Source organism: Podarcis vaucheri, assembly GCF_965113315.1.
Source record: "Podarcis vaucheri genome assembly, chromosome: 6".
Taxonomy (NCBI): Eukaryota; Metazoa; Chordata; class Lepidosauria; order Squamata; family Lacertidae; genus Podarcis; species Podarcis vaucheri.
In genome coordinates, this window is record NC_138764.1 from 13,275,980 (window position 1) to 13,297,939 (window position 21,960).

At 43.9% G+C, this 21,960-nt stretch overlaps 1 long non-coding RNA gene across 1 annotated transcript in view; it reads left to right on the forward strand.

Annotated features, from left to right (window-relative positions):
* Nucleotides 1-8,282: 8,282 nt before the first annotated feature.
* Nucleotides 8,283-21,960, forward strand: part of LOC309533914 — a 37,692-nt gene continuing 24,014 nt past the window's right edge. The window contains exon 1 of the long non-coding RNA XR_014220525.1: nucleotides 8,283-8,367. This is a non-coding gene — a long non-coding RNA (uncharacterized lncRNA). The remainder of the gene's footprint in view (nucleotides 8,368-21,960) is intronic.

Here is a 21,960-nt window from a genome sequence, read left to right on the forward strand (position 1 = left end):
AAAGTCACCAGGAAACTCTTGAGAGAGCTCTATGAGGCCTGCTGTTTGGGCTTTTGTAGCACTCAATGGAGGTTGCTCAGGAGAACTTCTGGTGGATTGTGCCCACAGACTATAGGGGTAATTGTCCTCTTTGTTTTGAGAACACTCTATTCCATTGCTCTTGGTTCTTTTGATTAGTTCATACCTAGAAGTTTCTTCATCTCTTTCTGGTACCTCACCTCTCCCTTTTAAGTTTTTTTCCTTCCCCTTTGATATCAGGATACCAGAGCCCTGTCACATCCTGGACGATGGACTTCTCCTGCATTACCAGACTAATTTTTAAAATGTTTACAAAATTAACAGAAAAAATACATTATTTGCATGAAATAAGTTGGAAAGGTCATCAATGCTTTTGAGTCACAACTACCTTGGATACCCAAATGGTTTTCTATGGCGCAGCAATCATTTCCCCCCACAAGGCAAGACCAGCATAAAAATAAAGAATCCTTCTCTAGAGACTAAAAAAATGGTGTTACATTCTAGGCTTTCTTTGTCTAACTGACTAGATCTGCTTTCTTAATATCAAACGTTGTTATGACTTTATCCATTGGCTAGAAACACTGTGGTTCCTCACGTGGTTCTTCACAAAGCTGAGCAGACTGGGGCCCCATTTGTGTTCTGCCTCATATTTTAGTTTCTATAAATGCCATAAATTTAGTTTTGTAAAAAAAGAAGATGAAGAAAACTGGGAATCTGGGTACCATAACTCATCTGAGGAGGCAATCACCCCCTTTCTACAGACATTCATGTTCCTGCATCTGGGCCAATTCCTATCAAAGCTGCAGTCTCAACTCTCTAGTGGGGTTGCTACCCTGTAGCATGGAGCAATGGTCCAGTCTTGCAAAACTTAGAGGTTTCTACACATACACACATCTCCTTTCTCCATCCAGGCAAAGAAGAGACTTTATTACAGTTCCATGACTCCTTCCTGTCAAGCAAAAAAAAAACACTCGAGAGAGGCATGAGATACTAGAAGAGCCTTCTGGATATAAGTCCAACGGTCCATTTACCCCAGCATCCTCTTCTCACAGTGTGTCTGGAGGTCCTGGGCTGCCCAGACAACAAGTCCCCTCTCTTGGCCTCGCTGATGTGGTCCAAAGGAAAGCAGAGCAATATGTTTGGCACCAGCTTGGCTGCAGAAGTTGCTGGAAGGAGGCATTGTTGTTTAGTCATTTAGTCATGTCTGACTCTTCGTGACCCCATGGACCAGAGCATGCCAGGCACTCCTGTCTTCCACTGCCTCCTGCAGTTTGGTCAAACTCATGCTAGTAGCTTCGAGAACACTCTCCAACCATCTCGTCTTCTGTCGTCCCCTTCTCCTTGTGCCCTCCATCTTTCCCAACATCAGGGTCTTTTCCAGGGATTCTTCTCATCTCATGAGGTGGCCAAAGTATTGGAGTCTCAGCTTCAGGATCTGTCCTTCCAGTGATCTTAGGGACTCCACGCTGGATTTCTGTAGGGTTTACTCCTTAGTCTTTTCTTCTCCTGAAGATACCCGCAAGGCAAAGGAGATTTAGGATCAGAGTTTTCCTTCTCCTAGAAGCCTTCCCAGGTTGACCAGCCCCACCTGCCCCTCGCTTCCCTCTCCAGAACATGCAGAAACCACTTTCTTGACCTGTCTGCAGTAACCCTGTTAATGGGAATGGTCCTGGATACCCGAAGTTCCCCACTGCTGATCTAAGTGGCCACCTGTGTGCTCCACCCCTATGACCTGGCTCAGCAGATGGTTGGTGTTCATTCAACTATCCATCCATTCTCCAGCCCACTCCCAAACCCACTCCCCCCCACCCTTTTGACTTTTATTGCTTGATGCCTCCCAGCTTCACACCAACAGAACCTCTGTTCATTTTCCTCTACATCTATGTGTGCATTAGTAGGAAGGTGACCAGAAACCTCACACTGAACGCATGATGAATGGATGCAGAACAGTGTGGGAGGTGACGATTGTGCATGCATTGTTGATTCAGGAAGGTAAATTGCAAAAGGCACGCCATGTACCTTGCTTGATGTTTACTTCCCTCTTTTCACATGGGGTAATTTTTCCAGAAGATCGTTAAAATAAATGCTCTTCAACAACACAAAGACTTTCATTTGTATTAGAAGGCGTGTCATGGGGAGCATTGTTGATCTTTCTAAAACCTCTAATTAACACAACATTTTTTTAGAGCAGCAAGGCAGCATCGGGGAAATGAAAAACCCTGAACAGCTCAGTTGGTAGAGCATGGGACTTTTAATCTCAGGGTCATGGGTTCGAGCCACATGCTGGGTGAAAGATTACTGTATTGCACGATGTTTGACTAGATGTTTGACCTCGCTGTCCCTTCCAACTCTATGATTCTTTGAAATCCCCCACTGCAGAAAAAGACAGAGATAACCCCAGCAATTGTTGCTGCTGTTGTTTAGTCATTTAGTCCTGCCCGACTCTTCGTGACCCCATGGACCAGAGCACGCCAGGCACTTCTGTCTTCCACTGCCTCCCACAGTTTGGTCAGACTCATGCTGGTAGCTTCGAGAACACTGTCCAGCCATCTTGTCCTCTGTCGTCCCCTTCTCCTTGTGCCCTCCATCTTTCCCAACATCAGGGTCTTTTCCAGGGAGTCTTCTCTTCTCATGAGGTGGCCAAAGTCTTGGAGCCTCAGCTTCAGGATCTGTCCTTCCAGTGAGCACTCAGGGCTGATTTCCTTCAGAATGGAGAGGTTTGATCTTCTTGCAGTCCATGGGACTCTCAAGAGTCTCCTCCAGCACCATAATTCAAAAGCATTGATTCTTTGGCGATCAGCCTTCTTGATGGTCCAGCTCTCACTTCCATACATCACTACTGGGAAAACCATAGCTTTAACTATACGGACCTTTTACAGATGGGTAGCCGTGTTGGTCTGCCATAGTCAAAATAAAAAAATTTCTTCCTGTAGCACCTTAAAGACCAACTAAGTTAGTTCTTGGTATAAGCTTTCGTGTGCATGCACACTTCTTCAGATACACAGACCACTTCTTCAGATACACAGACCCTATACGGACCTTTGTTGGCAAGGTGATGTCTCTTCTTTTTAAGATGCTGTCTAGGTCTGTCATTGCTTTTCTCCGAAGAAGCAGGCGTCTTTTAATTTCATGGCTGCTCTCCTAAAGAATGATTATGGTCCACACAAGCCACAGTTGCTGGAATCGTAACAATTCTCTGTAGCCATAACAAATGCTGCTTAAAAACTCACATCTGGGTAACTGAGAAGGAGGCCTGGGGATGAGAGGGGTTCACTGCCTTGCATTTCTGGTGCATCTCAGAATGATGAATGGAGATGCTATTGAAGGGACCCGCCTTCCCTTTGGGCATAGGCAGGCCTGGGATGATGCATTGGGGCAAGAATGTGCCCGTTGCATGCCCGAGAAACATATATTATGCACCAGTTATGATTACAACTCAGACATTGTGTCAACATGAGGGTCAGGCCACGGTTTGATGAAATAAAACCTATTGTACTGCGAGAAAGTGATTTATCATGAAGCCAGAGGGTGATGTAGGACTTCAAAGCCAAACATTGGGAGCCAGACTGTAAACTCAAGTGCATAATTGTGCATTGCACCCCAACTTTCCCATTCAATAAGAACTGTCATACTGGATCATATCTGATCTACTGACTCATGTAGCTCACCTGTCTCTCTTTTGGCCCGTGCAAGATGAATAATTGGAGATTTAGATTTTATCTCTGGGTACAGAAGTTAAAGCGAGGCTGGCTTTTACCATTATTCATGCTATCAGTTCTGTTTATTCCCCAACATGAGTTGCATCTGGCTGGGAACGAACAAATGACAATGGAAGTCACGATTGCTTCTTTACTGTTCAATTCAGGGACTCCTAAGGGCCAAGCCAGAGTCAGGATATATTTGGTATGGAAGTTTTTGAATAAGATTGCCATGGATGGATGGATGGATGGATGGATGGATGGATGGATGGACAGACAGACACATACAGATCTGGGAGAAAGAAGCTTTAATCCTTCTCACTACCTCCATTTCCCCTTGAAGCTGTTGTTGTCTATTTTGCCATGCAGGACACAGAGGGAAGGATGCAATTTTTTGTGGAAGTGCAACAGAAGCAACCATTCGGTTTGCAATTTAAGAGTTAACCCTGTTGGTGTTAAAGACAGCCAACCAAGAGGGTTATTTGGGAGCATTGCTTAGCAACCAGTGAGGAGGTATGGTCCTTGATGAGGTAACTTGTATGTGAAATAACATTTTGGGTGGTATTCAACGAAATGAATGTGCAGGCGGAATGGCGTTGGCTTGTGCAACTGGACCTCTCTTCCCACCACACCCTGCGTCATCCTCAAAACTGTTGTAGTAAGCAGTGTCAGGTAGACATATTTTGAAGAATCTCTAGGAGATCCTTTTAATTGGAAGCTGAATCAGGAACCTCCTCTGTACACCCCCACCAAGACGCTACAACTCCTCCAAAAACCCTCCTTATTTGAATAGAGGGAAATCACCTTCCAGCCAAGCCCAGAGGTGTTTTCTCTTTGTTTTCCTTGTGAGTTCTCCTGGTAACCAGGTGTATACCTTTATTTTGGACATCAGGAGACAGGAATCATAGGTGTGCCTTCTTTGTTCAGACCTGTCCTGCTAGCTAATCATTTTTTAACACCCATTCATTTTCATTTTATTGTGGGTTTCTTTTTTCGCATTCCTTTGAGGGAATGCTCCACCCTTTCATCACCACTGCAGGGGAATCAGCGCTCCGAGCAGCGACTTGCGAAAGTGAAAGGTGACTTCAGCCTGATACCTTACCTCTGAGCGATTTATGGAGCCCTCATCTCGCCACAATTCCACATTGGATGGGACAGGCAGGCAATGGCATTTGCTGTTCCAACTCAGGCTTGTCTCTTGCAGCCGACCAACATGCTTGCCCCTCTAGAGACTGAATCAAGCCGTTGAAATGACATGCATTTTAACATTCCCAGGACAACAGTGTGTTTGCCCCTTAGGGAACAAGCATTTAAATGAACAGCCATTGGGGAGGGGGACACATAGAATCATAGAGTTGGAAGAGACCACAAGGGCCATCGAGTCCAACCCCCTGCCAAGCAGGAAACACCATCAGAGCACTCCTGACATATGGTTGTCAAGCCTCTGCTTAAAGACCTCCAAAGCAGGAGACTCCACCACACTCCTTGGCAGCAAATTCCACTGTCGAACAGCTCTTACTGTCAGGAAGTTCTTCCTAATGTTTAGGTGGAATCTTCTTTCTTGTAGTTTGGATCCATTGCTCCATGTGGGCTTCTCTGGAGCAGCAGAAAACAACCTTTCTCCCTCCTCTATGTGACATCCTTTTATATATTTGAACATGGCTATCATATCACCCCTTAACCTCCTCTTCTCCAGGCTAAACATGCCCAGCTCCCTTAGCCACAGTTAGAAGTGGTGGCCCCTCTTCTCTGAATGCAGCTGTTCTTTTTAAGTTTGTCTTAAGCATATGCAGAATTAATCCAGAATGTGGCAGCTAGACTGGTGACTGGGAGTGGCCGCTGGGTCCACATAACACCGGTCCTGAGAGATCTGCATTGGCTCCCAGTACGTTTCCAAGCACAATTCAATGTGTTGGTGCTGACCTTTAAAGCCCTAAACAGCCTCAGTCCTGTATACCTGAAGGAGCATCTCTACCTCCATCATTCAGCCCGGACACTGAGGTCCAGTGCCGAGGGCCTTCTGGCAGTTCCCTCACTGTGAGAAGTGAGGTTATAGGGAACCAGACAGAGGGCCTTCTCGGTAGTGGCACCCACCCTGTGGAACGCCCTCCCAACAGATGTCAAAGAGAAAAATAACTACCAAACTTTGCGAGAAGTGAGGTTACAGGGAACCAGAAAGAGGGCCTTCTCGGTAGTGGCACCCACCCTGTGGAATGCCCTCCCTTCAGATGTGAAGGAAATAGGGAAGTTTTTAATATTTAATGCTGTATTGTTTTTAAAGCCGCCCAGAGTGGCAGGGGAAACTCAGCCAGATGGGTGGGGTATAAATAATAAATTATTATTATATTATTATTATTATTATCCGGCGCCGTAGTGTAAAGCTTCCTCTAGCACCCTCAGCACCCCCCCCTGTTTCCCAGATTTTTTTAGGGAGGATGGCGCTGCCGATGGGGCTGGAGGAGGCGGGCAGCGGCTGGAGGGTGGCTCCTCTGGCAGGGAAGAGGCGGGGACTGGGGGCAGTGTGGATAGAGAATGAGACTCTTGATCTCAGGGTTGTGACTTCAAGCCCCACTTTGGGCAAAAAAATTTCCTGCATTGCAACTCTTCAATCCTACAGTTCTATGATTATTCCTGTTCTGAATGTGAAATGTGCTCCAGTTAATAAGAACCTAAGAATCACCCTGCTGGTTCAGGTCAAAGGTCCATCTATCTTTCTTTTCTTTTTGGGTTTTTTAAAAAGTTTTTTATTTATACGTTTCAAATTTCAACATTTCAAATTGTTTTACAATTTAATATTTCAAAATTGGACTTACTTCCTTCTCCCTCTTTATGCGGTTCCTAAAATTTTATATATATATATCATCTGCATATCCAGGTTGATTTAACTTGCTCATTTAATTATCTACTGTAAATATTTACTCTTATGAAACTGCAGGTTATTACAATAATCCTGCCAATGTTTTTATCTGTTTATAATTTATCTGTAAATATTCAATAAACCACTTCCATTCTTTTATAAAAAAAGTTTGTTATCTTGGTTTCGTATTCTTCCGGTAAGTTCCGCCATTTCTGCATATTCCATAAAATTTGGAATCTATTCCTCTTTCCCTCGGACTTCTTCTTTCTATTATTGGACAAGTAACCCAAGAAACCACACTGGAGACTCGTGGTGTTTATATATATATAAACACATATATATATACATATATATAAAATCTACGAAAGCATATATATATATATATTTGGGGAAACTGGGTTTGGGGGGGAGAGAATTGACTTGGAGCTCCATCGTGGGGATTTGAACCGCCCACCTTTTGATCAGCAAGCCCAAGAGACTCAGTGGTTTAGACTACAGCTCCACCCGCGTCCCATAATCACACCATAGGTTTGTATTAATAGCATTGTGATAATGGCAGGGTTATTCTCAATCTATGTCCTAAGGATTCCTAGCATGGCATTCACCTATTTCACAGCTGCCACATGCTTGTTTGACATCTTCATCAAGCTATCTGCTACAAGCCCAAGGTCTCATTCCTGGACAGCCATTATGAGTTAACCCACCCCATGTGAATATATATGAAATATAATTTCCCCCCCATTGTGCATCACTTTGCAGTTGCATTTACCATTTTACTGTTTTAACCACCCTGTTAAGAAGCAGTTCTTTTGTTTCTGGTTCTAACATGTAATTAAGAACTGTGTTTCCTGTTACTGAGGCAACACTAACTTCCTCTGTTTAGCAATAAAAACGAGAGTTGCTAAGTGTCTGGACATGAGTAATTAATTAAGACACATAATTATACAATGTTCCGCTAATAAAATTCTAGTTCTTTCATAAAACTGAATTATCCAACAATACAATTCAGAGGTCTTTGAAATAAATTTAAAACTATGAAATATTAGTTCTTTGTATACTGAGCCAACCAGAAATGGAGCAACCACCCATTTTCAGTTGTAATAATTTCAAAGTACAGTGGTACCTCAGGTTACATATGCTTCAGGTTACAGACTCCACTAACCCAGAAATATTACCTCGGGTTAAGAACTTTGCTTCAGGATGAGAACACGGCGGCAGCAGGAGGCCCCATTAGCTAAAGTGGTGCTTCAGGTTAAGAACAGTTTCAGGTTAAGAACGGACCTCCGGCATGAATTAAATACTTAACTCGAGGGACCACTGTATATACTTAACATTCATTCAAGGAAAATATGTTTTATAGGATGGTAAATTTGTGGCTCTCCAGATTCTGGACTACAACTTCCATCAGACATTGTGGGGAACAGCAAAGTTGATGGGAGTGGTAGTCCCAACAACTGAAGGAACACAGATGAATATCTCTGCCTATGATCTCCCTAAACTACGAAGCTCTTCCAGCAAGTTGAATTAAGAAGAAAGTGGTGGCAGAACAGGGACTTCCCCTGCACACGAGACCAATAGTGGGCCAGAGGTTGAGAAGGTGTTTTCTGCATGTGCTGTAGAGGAAAGTGGGGGGCAGATGGGGTTCATCAACCTGGGAAGGTTGTTCATCTAGGAGAAGGAAAACTCTGATCCTAAGCCTCCTCTGCCTTACAGGATATCTTCGGGAGAAGAAAAGGCCAAGGGATTCCCAGACTGTGGTCAGGTGACCACCAGTATCCTGTGAACTTCATTCAGGTGAATTTTAATCTGTTTCAGTATTTTAACTTTCTGTATGTTCTGAAGCATTGTTGTCACTCTTTCGTGATTTTATTGTTTTATCTCTACCAAGTGGCATATACATTTTATGAAATAAAAACGGACAAATAAATGTATTTTGCTCTTTTTCTTTCTCATGTTGCATTACTCTTTGGATTCTGGGGAATGCAAACTGTGATGCAATGAAATACAATATAAGAATGAAAGGAAGCAACAAAAGTACAACGGTAAATCATACAGCATGCAGCACACTGCATTCCAATTGCTGTAAGAAGCAGAAAAATATTAGCTGATCTGCCAAGACCAGCAGCAATTTTCAAGTAGTCCATGGTGGGAGGTGGGGAGTGGAGTTTGAGAACTAGTGCTTTAGGCCAATAATTTCTGTAAAGTGTTCTGTAAGTCCACCAAATCTACTTGTGTTTGTTATGTAATAACCTTTTATGTTATATATAGGTTAGGTTAATTGCATACACCTATGATACACATAATTTTAACAGCAGTGCTGCAGGTCAGGAGTCATATGTAATTTGCCTAAGTGCTCATGAAAGACACTGTATAATTATATTTTTATAAAGGAAGTTCAGAGACGTTTACAGGTCTTCTTGTGGAGGAACCCTGTCAGAAAGAGGACATGCCAGTATCCAACAGAATTTGGCCACAGTCTGGAAAACATCTCCGATGTTGGAGGCTGTGGAGTGTCACGATTATCATTGTTGCATCAGTACAGACCTCTACGCAAATCCTCAGATGCAGACGTCATTGCTGAAACTTCCAAACCTGACCAGAATCCCTTTGGTTAAGCAAGTTCGCGGGATGAGCCAGGTAGACGACACTTGAAATAAGAGATTGGCGTGCACTCCAGAAACTTGGAAAAATCCGAACTACAAAATTGCACTCCTCTCTAGAGCAGAGCAAACCAGGTCCGCCCATTCACAGTGCTGAAAGCAAATTCTATCTCATACTTTATGGGGCCATTTTTACTTCCTGTTATATATTCTCAGTCTTCAGGTCTTTGTTTTTCAAACAGAAGTGCTGAAATCATTTGTGGGTTCGGAAATTAGGAAGAGAGATGGATTGTGTCATATGTTTCATCCTCCCATGCAGTCAGGATTATACCGGTTTGTATAATCTTAGTGGTTTGCTCAGGCTAGCAACAATGTGACTCAAACAAAGGGACTTACAAAATTTCCTTAGGACTACTTTTTTTTTTAATACAATAACTATGTAATGACTCCATCCATTAACCCTTTATATGGCTGCTAAATGGAGAAAAGAAATGGAAGCAGTGAGAGATTTTACTTTCTTGGGCTCCATGATCACTGCAGATGGTGGCAGGAGCCACGAAATTAAAAGACGCCTGCTTCTTGGGAGAAAAGCAATGACAAACCTAGACAGCATCTTAAAAAGCAGAGACATCACCTAGCCAACAAAGGTCCATATAGTTAAAGCTATGGTTTTCCCAGTAGTGATGTATGGAAGTGAGAGCTGGACCATAAAGAAGGCTGGTTGCTGAAGAATTGATGCTTTTGAATTATGGTGCTGGAGGAGACTCTTGAGAGTCCCATGGACTGCAAGAAGATCAAACCCATCCATTCTTAAGGAAATCAGCCCTGAGTGCTCACTGGAAGCACAGACCGTTAAGCTGAGGCTCCAATACTTTGGCCACCTCATGAGAAGAGCAGACTCCCTGGAAAAGACCCTGATGTTGGGAAAGATGGAGGGCACAAGGAGAAGGGGACGACAGAGGACGAGATGGCTGGACAGAGTTCTCGAAGCTACTAGCATGAGTTTGACCAAACTGTGGGAGGCAGTGGAAGACAGAAGTGCCTGGCGTGCTCTGGTCTATGGGGTCACGAAGAGTCGGACACGACTGAGTGACTAACCACAACATGTAATGACTCCATCCATTAACCCTTTCTACGGCTGCTAAATGCTCCTTTCTTAATTACAATGAACCACTCCTATTTCTTAACAACCCAAGGGCCCCTTCATATATCACCATAGCAGTGCAAGACCTGCTTTCCTGTAGGTTTGTCCCACACCACTAAACTAATGTTTGAAGGTCCATACCCACATGGCTGGAGCCACTCATGTAGGCACCTTCCATACAGACAGGTGGCAACTGGGTGGGAAGGAGTCATTTCGTCATCTTCCTGGCCCCCTTTCATAACTGGCTTTGTTTACTTTCTGCGTCTTCTTCCTAGCAACCATTTTAAGGGCTCTCCTGTTTCATCAACTCTACATTCCGCATGTTGGGTTTCAAGTAGGACATGTGTTGGTTAACAACTGAATACATTCTCAACAAATGGTCAGGCTGGAACATACGGGTCTTGTGTAGATTTATGAAAAAAGTCGTGGGAGCAGCTCTTGCGGGTTTCAGGTAGAGCCCTTCTCCGCAAGTATTAAGTAGGTATATACCAAATTACAATGTTGGTTATGTGGTTTCATTTTGAATTTCATCTTTAATTCCCCATTTTCCCCTTCATCCATTGCTGTTTGTTCCTCTGTGCCTGGAAGGGTGTGGGAGAGATATGCTTTGGTCGGCATATTCACTCTATTCTTTAGCACCAGGTATTCTCCATCCTAAGGGACGCGGGTGGCGCTGTGGGCTAAAGCCTCAGCGCCTAGGGCTGGCCGATCGAAAGGTCGGTGGTTCGAATCCCCGCGGCGGGGTGCGCTCCCGCTGCTCGGTCCCAGTGCCTGCCAACCTAGCAGTTCGAAAGCACCCCCGGGTGCAAGTAGATAAATAGGTACCGCTTACCAGCGGGAAGGTAAACGGCGTTCCGTGTGCTGCGCTGGCTCGCCAGATGCAGCTTTGTTACGCTGGCCACGTGACCCGGAAGTGTCTCCGGACAGCGCTGGCCCCCGGCCTATAGATGTGAGATGGGCGCACAAACCCCAGAGTCTGTCAAGACTGGCCCGTTCGGGCAGGGGTACCTTTACCTTTACTTTATTCTCCATCCTGCCTATCACCTTTTTGCAAGAGAGCGTTTCTTTCCTTGTGGAGGTAGCAAGTGATTTGTGTTACCGATGATGATGATAAATAATAATAATAATAATAATAATAATAATAATAATAATAATAATAATAATAATTTATTTATACCCCACCCATCTGGGTGGGTTTCGCCAGCCACTCTGGGCAGCTTACAACAAAATATTAAAATACAATAATTCATCAAATATTAAAAGCTTCCCTAAACAGGGCTGCCTTCAGATGTCTTCTGAAAGTCAGGTAGCTGTTAATTTCCTTGACATCTGATGGGAGAGTGTTCCACAGGGCAGGTGCCACTACCGAGAAGGCCCTCTGCCAGGTTCCCTGTAACTTTGCTTCTCGCAGTAAGGGAACCGCCAGGAGGCCCTCGGAGCTGGACCTCAGTGTCCGGGCAGAATGATGGGGGTGGAGACGCTCCTTCAGGTACACTGGGCCGAGGCTGTTTAGAGCTTTAAAGGTCAGCACCAACACTTTACTGGGAGCCAATGCAGGTCTTTCAGGACTGGTATTATATGGTCTCAGTGGCCGCTCCTAGTCACCAGTCTAGTGACTGTCACATTCTGGATTAGTTGTAGTTTCCAGGTCACTTTCAAAGGTAGCCCCATGTAGAGCGCATTGCAGTAGTCCAAGCAGGAGATAACTAGAGCATGCACCACTCTGGCGAGACAGTCCGTGGGCAGGTAGGGTCTCAGCCTTCGTACCAGACGGAGCTTTATAATCACCCTATATAGCGGGGACTGGTACATTTGAAACCTAAAAATGAATTCATCCTGGCTCCTTAAATTTTATGTTAGAGCGTAAGTAAATAATGCAAGCAGCCCCATGCCAAATCCCCCTGTCCCATAATATCTAGGACAGCATGTCCCATGCACTGACATCACTACATTGAGAGTACCAACTACTGGTAGTAGAAGCAGGGAAACGCCCAGAACTGTGATGTTACAAAATAATAATAATAATAATAATAATAATAATAATAATAATAATAATAATAATAATTTTTATTTATACTCTGCCCTCCCCAGCCAAGGCCGGGCTCAGGGCGGCTAACAAGCAATAATAAAAACAAGTTGAATGAATACAACTTAAAAACAAGATTAAAATACAACATTAAAATATTAAAATGCAGCCTCATCACAGGAGGAGAAAGGAAAAAGAAAAAAGAAAAAAGAAAGAGGGGGAGGGGGAGGGAATCAAATTGGCTCCAAGCCAAAGGCCAGGCGGAACAACTCTGTCTTACAGGCCCTGCGGAAAGAGATCAGATCCTGCAGGGCCCTGGTCTCATGGGCAAGTTGTACTAGACCAGGCCTGCTCACTAAGCACAATGCACCCAACTAGTCATGCAATGTAGCTTCCCAAGTGCCTGGCAACTCTATGATTCTGCAATGCCACACAAGGTGGTGGAGATCCTGGTAGTCCACCCTACAGGTTCAGTGGGTTGCATTGGGCTTGATGAATCAAAAGTTGTGGTGGCTTGTTATTAGAAGAGCTGTAGCTCAGAGGCAGAGAATTTGCTTCGCATGCAAAAGGTTCCAGGTTCAATCCCTGGCATCTCTAGATAGTCAGGGGAAAATAACTTTTATTATTATTATTATTATTATTATTATTATTATTATTATTATTATTATTATATTTTTATTCATTTTTTAATATATCATTTTCAATAGTCATTCAACATAGGCTACATCTTATACAGTTTTTTTTGGACTTCCATCAACCACATCTGAAAACTTTCCAGTTTTTTCACTTAATTTACATTTCTTAATTTCACTGTTGCTTTTAACGATCTTATCTATTGACTCTCTCATCATAGCCTTCCTTACAATATTTCATATATTCCTCCTTACAAAAACTTCTTGCAGTTCTACTAGCGTAATCTGTTGATTACAGTTGCTTTTCAAATAGTTCGCATATTTATTCCAGTCTTCTGAGAATCTCTGGTCCCACAGGTTTCGAATCCTTCCTGTCATCTTATCTAATTCTGCATAGTCCCTTAATATAATTTGTTTTTATTATGTGTTTTATATTTTTATGTGATGAACCGTCCTGAAATTTCCCGATGATGGATAGCATACAGCAGGCTTCCTCAAACTCGGCCCTCCAGATGTTTTTGGCCTACAACTCCCATGATCCATAGCTAGCAAGACCAGTGGTCAGGGATGATGGGAATTGTAGTTTCAAAACATCTGGAGGGCTGAATTTGAGGAAGCCTTGTATACAGATTTAAAAAATACTACTATTAATAATACACTTTGCTGTTTCCTACTAAACCCTGCTCTCTCTCTCATCTTACTCTCCTGCTTGAGGCAGCCATGGAAAAATCTTCCACCATGCAGGCTTAGAATCCAAAGCCATCCCTGTAAATATGAAGAAAATGTAGGCAATGAACCTTTTTTTTATTTACCAATGGTACCTCCATGTTTTGTTTTGTTTTGTTTTGTTTTTAACCATTTTAAGCAATGCTAGTGATGTTTGAACAAGAAAAAATGGGTGGTGGGTAGCTCCAACTTCCAGACATTTATGTAACTTTGCTATAAACTATAGCCATTGTTTAAAAAAATAAAACCCCAGAAAATCAACATTCTGGGCAATCAACCACTGCTTTAACCCATCTGTGTCAGAGTGCAAAAGCTTAAAGATATTAGAGGGGAAATGTCATATTGGTGGTTTGTGGTTTTTATAGGCACTTAAGACTTAACACAGCCTTTTTCTAGGTGATTTGAACAGGTATTCTGTTGAAACAACAGCCAAGAGGATAACCTTTGATTATGAAACTTCAAAGGATGAGCAAGCATTAGCGGCGTTACAAAATAATGTCTTTAGTTGCTATATATGGCAGTGAGATTTCTCCTAGACCACCGGGGATATATCAAACATGACTCAAGGTCTATTCTAAGGGTAATCTGGGGGCATAGTAGCCACAGAGGAATCTCTTGTATGTTGGTGTCATGACATAATTACCCCGTGGCCAGTAAATTGCACGCAAAGAGCTAAGAATGACATTTAGCCCCCTTCTGGCTTCCAGTTGAAACAGCCATTTATGGAGCAGATACCTGGTACAAACAGACGATGCTCTATACCTGTGTCTTCATGCTGCTTTGCCCTATGTGTCAGTCCTTGTTGTTGTTGTTGTTTAGTCGTGTCCGACTCTTCGTGACCCCATGGACCAGAGCAAACTCATGCTAGTAGCTTCGAGAACACTCTCCAACCATCTCGTCCTCTGTCGTCCCCTTCTCCTTGTGCCCTCCATCTTTCCCAACATCAGGGTCTTTTCCAGGGAGTCTTCTCTTCTCATGAGGTGGCCAAAGTATTGGAGCCTCAGCTTCAAGATCTGTCCTTCCCGGACAGCACTCAGGGCTGATTTCCTTAAGAATGGAGAGGTTTGATCTTCTTGCAGTCCATGGGACTCTCAAGAGTCTCCTCCAGCACCATAATTTAAAAGCATCAATTCTTCGGCGACCAGCCTTCTTTATGGTCCAGCTTTCACTTCCATACTTACCCTTTATTTACCCCTTAAATTGGCAGTAGTCAGGTTGTGACTAGCAGAGCACACTAATAGAAATATGAAAGACAAAGGCAGCTACAGTGAACCAATCTAATTTGTACTTCCTGAATCAATATGCGGACATGCAGCTATTCTTTGAAATTTGCGTTTATGAATTTTGCAAATCAGTGCTCCAACACCCCCCCCAAAAAAAATGTGCATATAATATTTGAAGGACAATTGTAAACAGTTAACAACACTAGCAGGGTTGATTTAAAAAGACTTGTAAAGTTAAAAATTATTGCCTTTTTATATTTATTTAAAACTTGTGATAACAGAAATGAGTGAAATGTAAAATTGGAAGAGGTACAAATGCTATGACATCGAAATGAAGAAGAGAAGAAGAAGAGTTTGGATTTGATATCCCGCCTTTCACTCCCCTTCAGGAGTCTCAAAGCGGCTAACATTCTCCTTTCCCTTCCTCCCCCACAACAAACACTCTGTGAGGTGAGTGGGGCTGAGAGACTTCAGAGAAGTGTGACTAGCCCAAGGTCACCCAGCAGCTGCATGTGGAGGAGCGGAGACGCAAACCCGGTTCCCCAGATTACATGACTACCGCTCTTAACCACTACACCACACTACACCATACACCACACTACACCAAACTGAAATATTAAAACCATGAGGTGGGAGGGAGGGAAGTCCATTAGCTCACATGAGCAAAAAAGATAACAATAAGGATGTATTTAAATATTACAAAACAGAAAACAATAAAAAATAGTATTTTAAAAAATGTGCACATTGTGAGAAACAATGTGTATGTTGGTGAAAATAAAATACAAAAATGCATTAGACAGTGGTACCTCTGGTTACATTCGCTTCAGGTTACATACGCTTCAGGTTACAGACTCTGCTAACCCAGAAATAGTGCTTCAGGTTAAGAACTTTGCTTCAGGATGAGAACAGAAATCGTGCTCCGGCGTCGCGGCGGCAGCAGGAGGCCCCCATTAGCTAAAGTGGTGCTTCAGGTTAAGAACAGTTTGAGGTTAAGAACAGACCTCCGGAACGAATTAAGTACTTAACCTGAGGTACCACTGTTTAAAGGGGAAATTATTATAGTAGGAAAAATATTTCTTATTTTCACAATAATTCATTTTGATACAGTTGCTTTTTTAATGTATCTTCTCCATATGTACACATATAAATATAGAAACATAGAACTGCAGAGCTGGAAAGGACTCTGATGATCATTAGTCCAACTCCTTGCAATGCAGGAATATGCAGCTGTTTCATCTGGTGATTGAGCCTTTGGTGTTATCAGCACCATGCTCTAATCACCTGAGCTATCCAGGCTCATCCAGGTATAATGATGCCCTCTCGCCTCAGTTCCCTGTGCCACTCATGCCACCTTAAATCCGATCCTAGTGTGCACGCTGCACCTTTAATGTGTGTTTGTCTTTTGTGTGTGTGTGTGTTAGCGTGTTCATGTGTGCACATTCAAGACTGTGTGCAAGAGAGACCGTGCCTAAAGGTAAAGTTAAAGGACCCTGGATGGTTAATCACTTTATAATTACTCTCAGTGGAGAGAAGTGGGGTTTATCAACTGGTTGAGGAGGTGTTTCCACCTTTTGACAGGGAGAGTTAGACAAATCCAGAGACTTCAGCAGAGGGTGCCTGGCTAGTTTGGTTCTGCGAACACAGGTTAAAAAAAAGGGTTAAGGACCCCTGGACGGTTAAGTCCAGTCAAAGGTGACTATTGGGTTGCAGCGCTCATCTTGCTTTCAGGCCGAGGGAGCTGGCGTTTGTCCACAGACAGCTTTCCTGGTCATGTGGCCAGCAGGACTGAGCCGCTTCTGGTGCAATGGGACACCGTGACAGAAACCAGAGCGGACAGAAACACCGTTTACCTTCCTGCCATAGCAGTACCTATTTATCTACTTGCACTGGTGTGCTTTCGAACAGCTAGATTGGCAGGAGCAGGGACAGAGCAACGGGAGCTCACCCTGTTGCAGGGATTCGAACTGCTGACCTTCTGATTGGCAAGCCCAAGAGGCTCAGTGTTTTAGACCACAGCGCCACCCACGTCCCTGTGACCATGCCTAGTACCAGTAAGTGGCCCCTGGAGGTCTGACCACAGCTGTCAACTTACAGATTTGAAAATAAGGGACCAGCAGCCTCGAAAATGAGGGATCAGCAGCCAAAATAAGGAATTTTCAGAGCACAGGTATGTTCAACTTCTGAGCCCCTCCCAGCCAAAGGCAGAAAGCCCAGCCAGCAGCCAAACGAAGCCTCAAGTGGTGGTTCCCACAGCGCAGCAACCCGGCAAAGGGGATGCAGCAAGGAAAACCACCGTCACCTCCCCGCTGGGAAGCGCTGAGCAAAGGCGAGTCCCCAGGCAACAAGGCCGATTTGATGGGCACAAGGCATGCAAGCTCCACCCCCCAGTCGTTCTTAGACTCCTTATTGGGTGAGCAACGCAGCCAAACAACACAGTTGGAGCCTCCCTCCTCCCTGGCCGGCAGGGAGGGAGGGAGAGGAGCTGCTTCCTTTGAAACCCAGGAAATTTAAGGGACATCATCAATAAGGGACAGCAGCAGGACATGGCGCTGGGATAAGGGACTGTCCCGCCAAATAAGGGACAGTTGGCAGCTATGGGTCTGACCAAGGGCAACTATGGCCCTCAGACCAAGCCAATCAGCCACTCATCCTTTAAGAGCAAGTCGGTGCAGCATAATCCTATGGATGCAAAAAATCTAGACACCCCATAGTGCCTTAAAAAAGGTAGGAGCTTTGCAGCAGCACCTGGGATGCCAACAGCAATGACTTATAGTTCAGCATCAGCTTCCTTGCACCTCTCTGTTAACCATTGCCTGGCAGGGAGGCTTAATATGTGGAGGGAGCAAACCAGAATGCACCAACCAGAACAGGTATGCTCAGTTTTCCCCTCTCTCCCTGCAGCCGGGCTCCCACAAAACGCTGCTGGAGACTTTTGCACAGAAACTTAATGGAGCTGCCCGAGCCTGCGTCACCTAAGCGTTTATCACTGCAGTCTTCATTCATTAAAACTACTCATGTGTAGAATACTGTAGCTGTTGCAAATATCAGGGAGGCGATCAGTTCTCAACTATTAATGTGTAACTCAGGGACACGAATATCACCTGTGGAATTTAGACAGCTGTATGGAAAGACGAATGTCTTCCTCAATAAACTGCACAAATCTCTGCCCCTTTATGTTCGGTATGTCGTCAGCAGCCCCTTCCCACTTCAGCCATATTTTCATTGCTCCGTTTCACACTCGCATTCTGATTATCCGGCGGCAAAGGCCCTGTCGGGCTTACTGTGCACCTGAAAAGGAAGTATCAGAAACATTAGCTTTTTGTAATTCGGTAATAATGCATGCTCTTTGGACCTTAACTGTTCAGCGAATACTACTGTTGAATTATCTGAGTGGCTTGAGATATTCAGCATAAATAAAAAGTCAAGATGCACTTTAGGGAAATATTCATACAAGTAGCGAATAGGAAGCGCTGTAAAATCTACATTAAACTCAAGAATTTGTTCATTCTTGCTTTTGCTTTTAAAATGAGTAGTCTACCTCCCTGCACACAAAGTCCAAGCACTTAGGGTGCCTTTACAAAACAGCAAAACCAAAAGCATTTTGAAAATTTAATTATTCAAAACAGTTCTGCACTACCTTTCATCCAGGGCTTTCCCCCCCCCAGCCGGGACAAACCAGAACTCAGTTCCAGCACCTCTCAGGTGGGCGCCACTGCTATTATAATATGAGAACAAGGTTCATGGTGAGTTATGGCACCTCTTTTTCTAGAAAAATAGCACTGCTTTCATGTGTGTCTAGCAGCAGTTATCAAACCTGTGGGTCCCCAGATGTTGTTGGACTACAACTCCCATCATCCCTGAGCTCTGGCCTTGCTAGCTAGGGGTGATGGGAGTTGTAGTTCAACAACATCTGGGGACCCACAGGTTGAGAAAGGCTGGTCTATGGCATGGGTAGGCAAACTAAGGCCCAGGGGCCGGATCTGGCCCAATTGCCTTCTAAATCCGGCCCTCGGACAGTCTGGGAATCAGCGTGTTTTTACATGAGTAGAATGTGTCCTTTTATTTAAAATGCATCTCTGGGTTATTTGTGGGGCCTGTCTGGCGTTTTTACATGAGTAGAATGTGTGTTTTTATTTAAAATGCATCTCTGGGTTATTTGTGGGTCATAGGAATTCATATTTTTTTTTTCAAAATATAGTCCGGCCCCCCGCAAGGACTGAGGGACAGTGGGCTGAAAAGGTTTGCTGAAAAGGTTTGCTGACCCCTGGTCTAGGGTATGTCCCACCAAGGCTAGTGTTTGTTAAGGAGGTTATCTGGATGAGTTAATTTCTTAAAGGACAGGTTTTTTACAAGCAAGAAAAGCACCATAGCTTTTCCACCTTCATACAAAACAAGGCGTCATTCATTATATTCTGTGGCACTCTGTTCCTACAACCACCGTTGGAGTTTCCTGTGTTTCGCTCACTGATGCAATGGTAACTTCTGCTGCGGCGGGATGCCAGGAAACAAAACTGAGATTTCAGTAACAGAATATTATTTTTGGAGGCAACGTGTTCATGGAGTGAATGCAGGTCAGCTTTTACTCATTTACTGAAAAAATCCGTTGAACCTTCTAACTAGGTTATTTCATATTGAATTTCCTGTGGCGATGCTGACTTTCTTTGATGGGAAGGGAAGCACTGAACCAATACTTGTTTTTAAGAGAGGTAGTGGGTTTTGCAGGGAGGGGAAAGTTTCGAAGAATATTTTGGTGCCTTCCAGAACCACAGCCTTAGCCCTGCAAAGTCCTCCTTCATATTTAGTTTTTTGACAGGCGTAAGTAGCAAGTGATTGCGTTCTTCACCCTTCACCCTTGAAAGATAACTTTTTTTTTTTTACTGGGTATATGTGTATTTCTAAAGAATTCTATGTAATAGTGGAAGCACCACTGCTTCTTTGCAGATATTTTTTATAAAACAATTCTGGAAATATTGAAAGTTGATGGTCATTATCTCTGTCTTTTGACACCAGTCTTTTAACACATAAAGAGGGAGACTCTTCTCATTTTGGTTTGCGATAGCTCAAGTTGTACCTTTAACGCCATCCCACCTTTCGTGCCAATCGTTCAACAAACCGAAAAGAAAAAGAAAAAGAAAATGGATAAAAAAGGGACAGTTTTGTTAAATCTTACATATTATTAAGGGAATGATTATAGAACAGACATGGGAAGGAGTGACATAGCATGGGGGACACATGGGTGGTTTAGGGGAGTTTTTAATGTTTGTGTTTTTAATATCCTGTTGGAAGCCACCCAGAGTGGCTGGGGAGGCCCAGCCAGATGGGCAGGTTGTAAGTAATAAATTCTTCTTCTTCTTCTTCTTCTTCTTCTTCTTCTTCTTCTTCTTCTGGCGCAAAATTGTTAGGGGCCCGAGATTTCAACAGTCGGTGCCATCTCAGTACAGCTTCATGCTTCCGTCTCTGGGCTCTGATGAAAACGGCTTCTCCCTGAGAACCTGGAAGTGACCTGGGAGGTTGAATGGTTTAAGTTGGTACAAGGCAGAGCCAAATATAGCTGACCTAGTGAAAGGTTGCATGGGAGTCATCCTGCAGATCATTAAAAACCGAGTTCTCCCTGGAACAGTTCTTGGAAATGCGAGCCCAAGACAAAGAACAGGAGCCAACACACATTCCATAGCGTGCCAGTTTAAGAACCAGCAATGCTTCATTGTTTACATTGGATTGTTTGGATTACACCTGATTGGAATGTGCACTAATTAGATCTACCCTAGATAGGTTTCAGCACACGGAAAGGATGTCACCTCTTAGAGACTTTACAGACTGAGGAGAAGCTCCCCTTACTTTCTCAAGTTATGATTACTGCCTGAATCACTACATTTCTTGGCTGGATTCCCCCCACCCCACCCCACCCTCTCAAGCAGCAATTGACGTCAACATTGCCAATCATTAATTCGTCAAGTTACAAGTTTGTAATTTGCACAAGTGCCTAAACGCTGAATACAAGCCCCATTAATCAAACATTCCAGAGTCTGTTGCTGCTACATAACAGTATCGCGGTGTTATTTTAAACAGTAATGAGGCTATTTATTTATTTTAAGAGTGGGAAAAAAAAGATTAGGAAAAGGAGTGAAATGCTCAGATCATGGATTGTGAAAGAGCCATTTTGGGAGGTAGAGTTTTCCAAGGTGGGTTTCCCTTCTCTAGGGGTGAATCAGAGGTCAGCAAACATCCTGGGCATCTTCTGGCACGCAGGTCATCAGAATGACAGAACTGCAAAACCAGTGGGCCATTGAAGACCACATTATGCACAGCTCCATGCTATACATAGCAAACATTTATTTTAACACCACATATCATGTGTGTATCTGCTTCTTAAAATGCCATTAGTGTAAAAGCATCTGGGAAGTGAATTGGCGTGGGGTGCCCATAGAAACATAGAAGAGTAGTTCAAGATTTGTGCATATGTTTTTATGTTATCAACACTTGCTGTGGGCGACATAACAACAAACACATTCACAACACAACACAACAGCAACACAACACAACACAACAGCAAACAGCCAAGGCCGTTTAGGGCAGGCTTCCTCAAGCTTGGCCCTCCAGATGTTTTTGGCCTACAACTCCCATGATCCCTAGCTAGCAGGACCAGTGGTCAGGGATGATGGGAACTGTAGTCTCAAAACATCTGGAGGGCCGAGGTTGAGGAAGCTTGGTTTAGGGCTTTAAAGGTTTGAACCAACACTTTGAATTGCGCTCAGAAGCGTACTGGGAGCCAATGTAGGTCTTTCAGAACCGGTGTTATATGGTCTCGGCGACCACTCCCAGTCACCAGTCTAGCCGCCGCATTCTGGATTAATTGTAGTTTCCAGGTCACTTTCAAAGGTAGCCCCACGTAGAGCACATTGCAGTAGTCCAAGCAGAGCATGCACCACTCTGGCGAGACTGTGGGCAGGTAGGGTCTCTGCCTGCATACCAGATGGAGCTGGTAGACAGCTGCCCTGGACACAACTTGCTCCATCAGTGCCTGAAACCCACATGC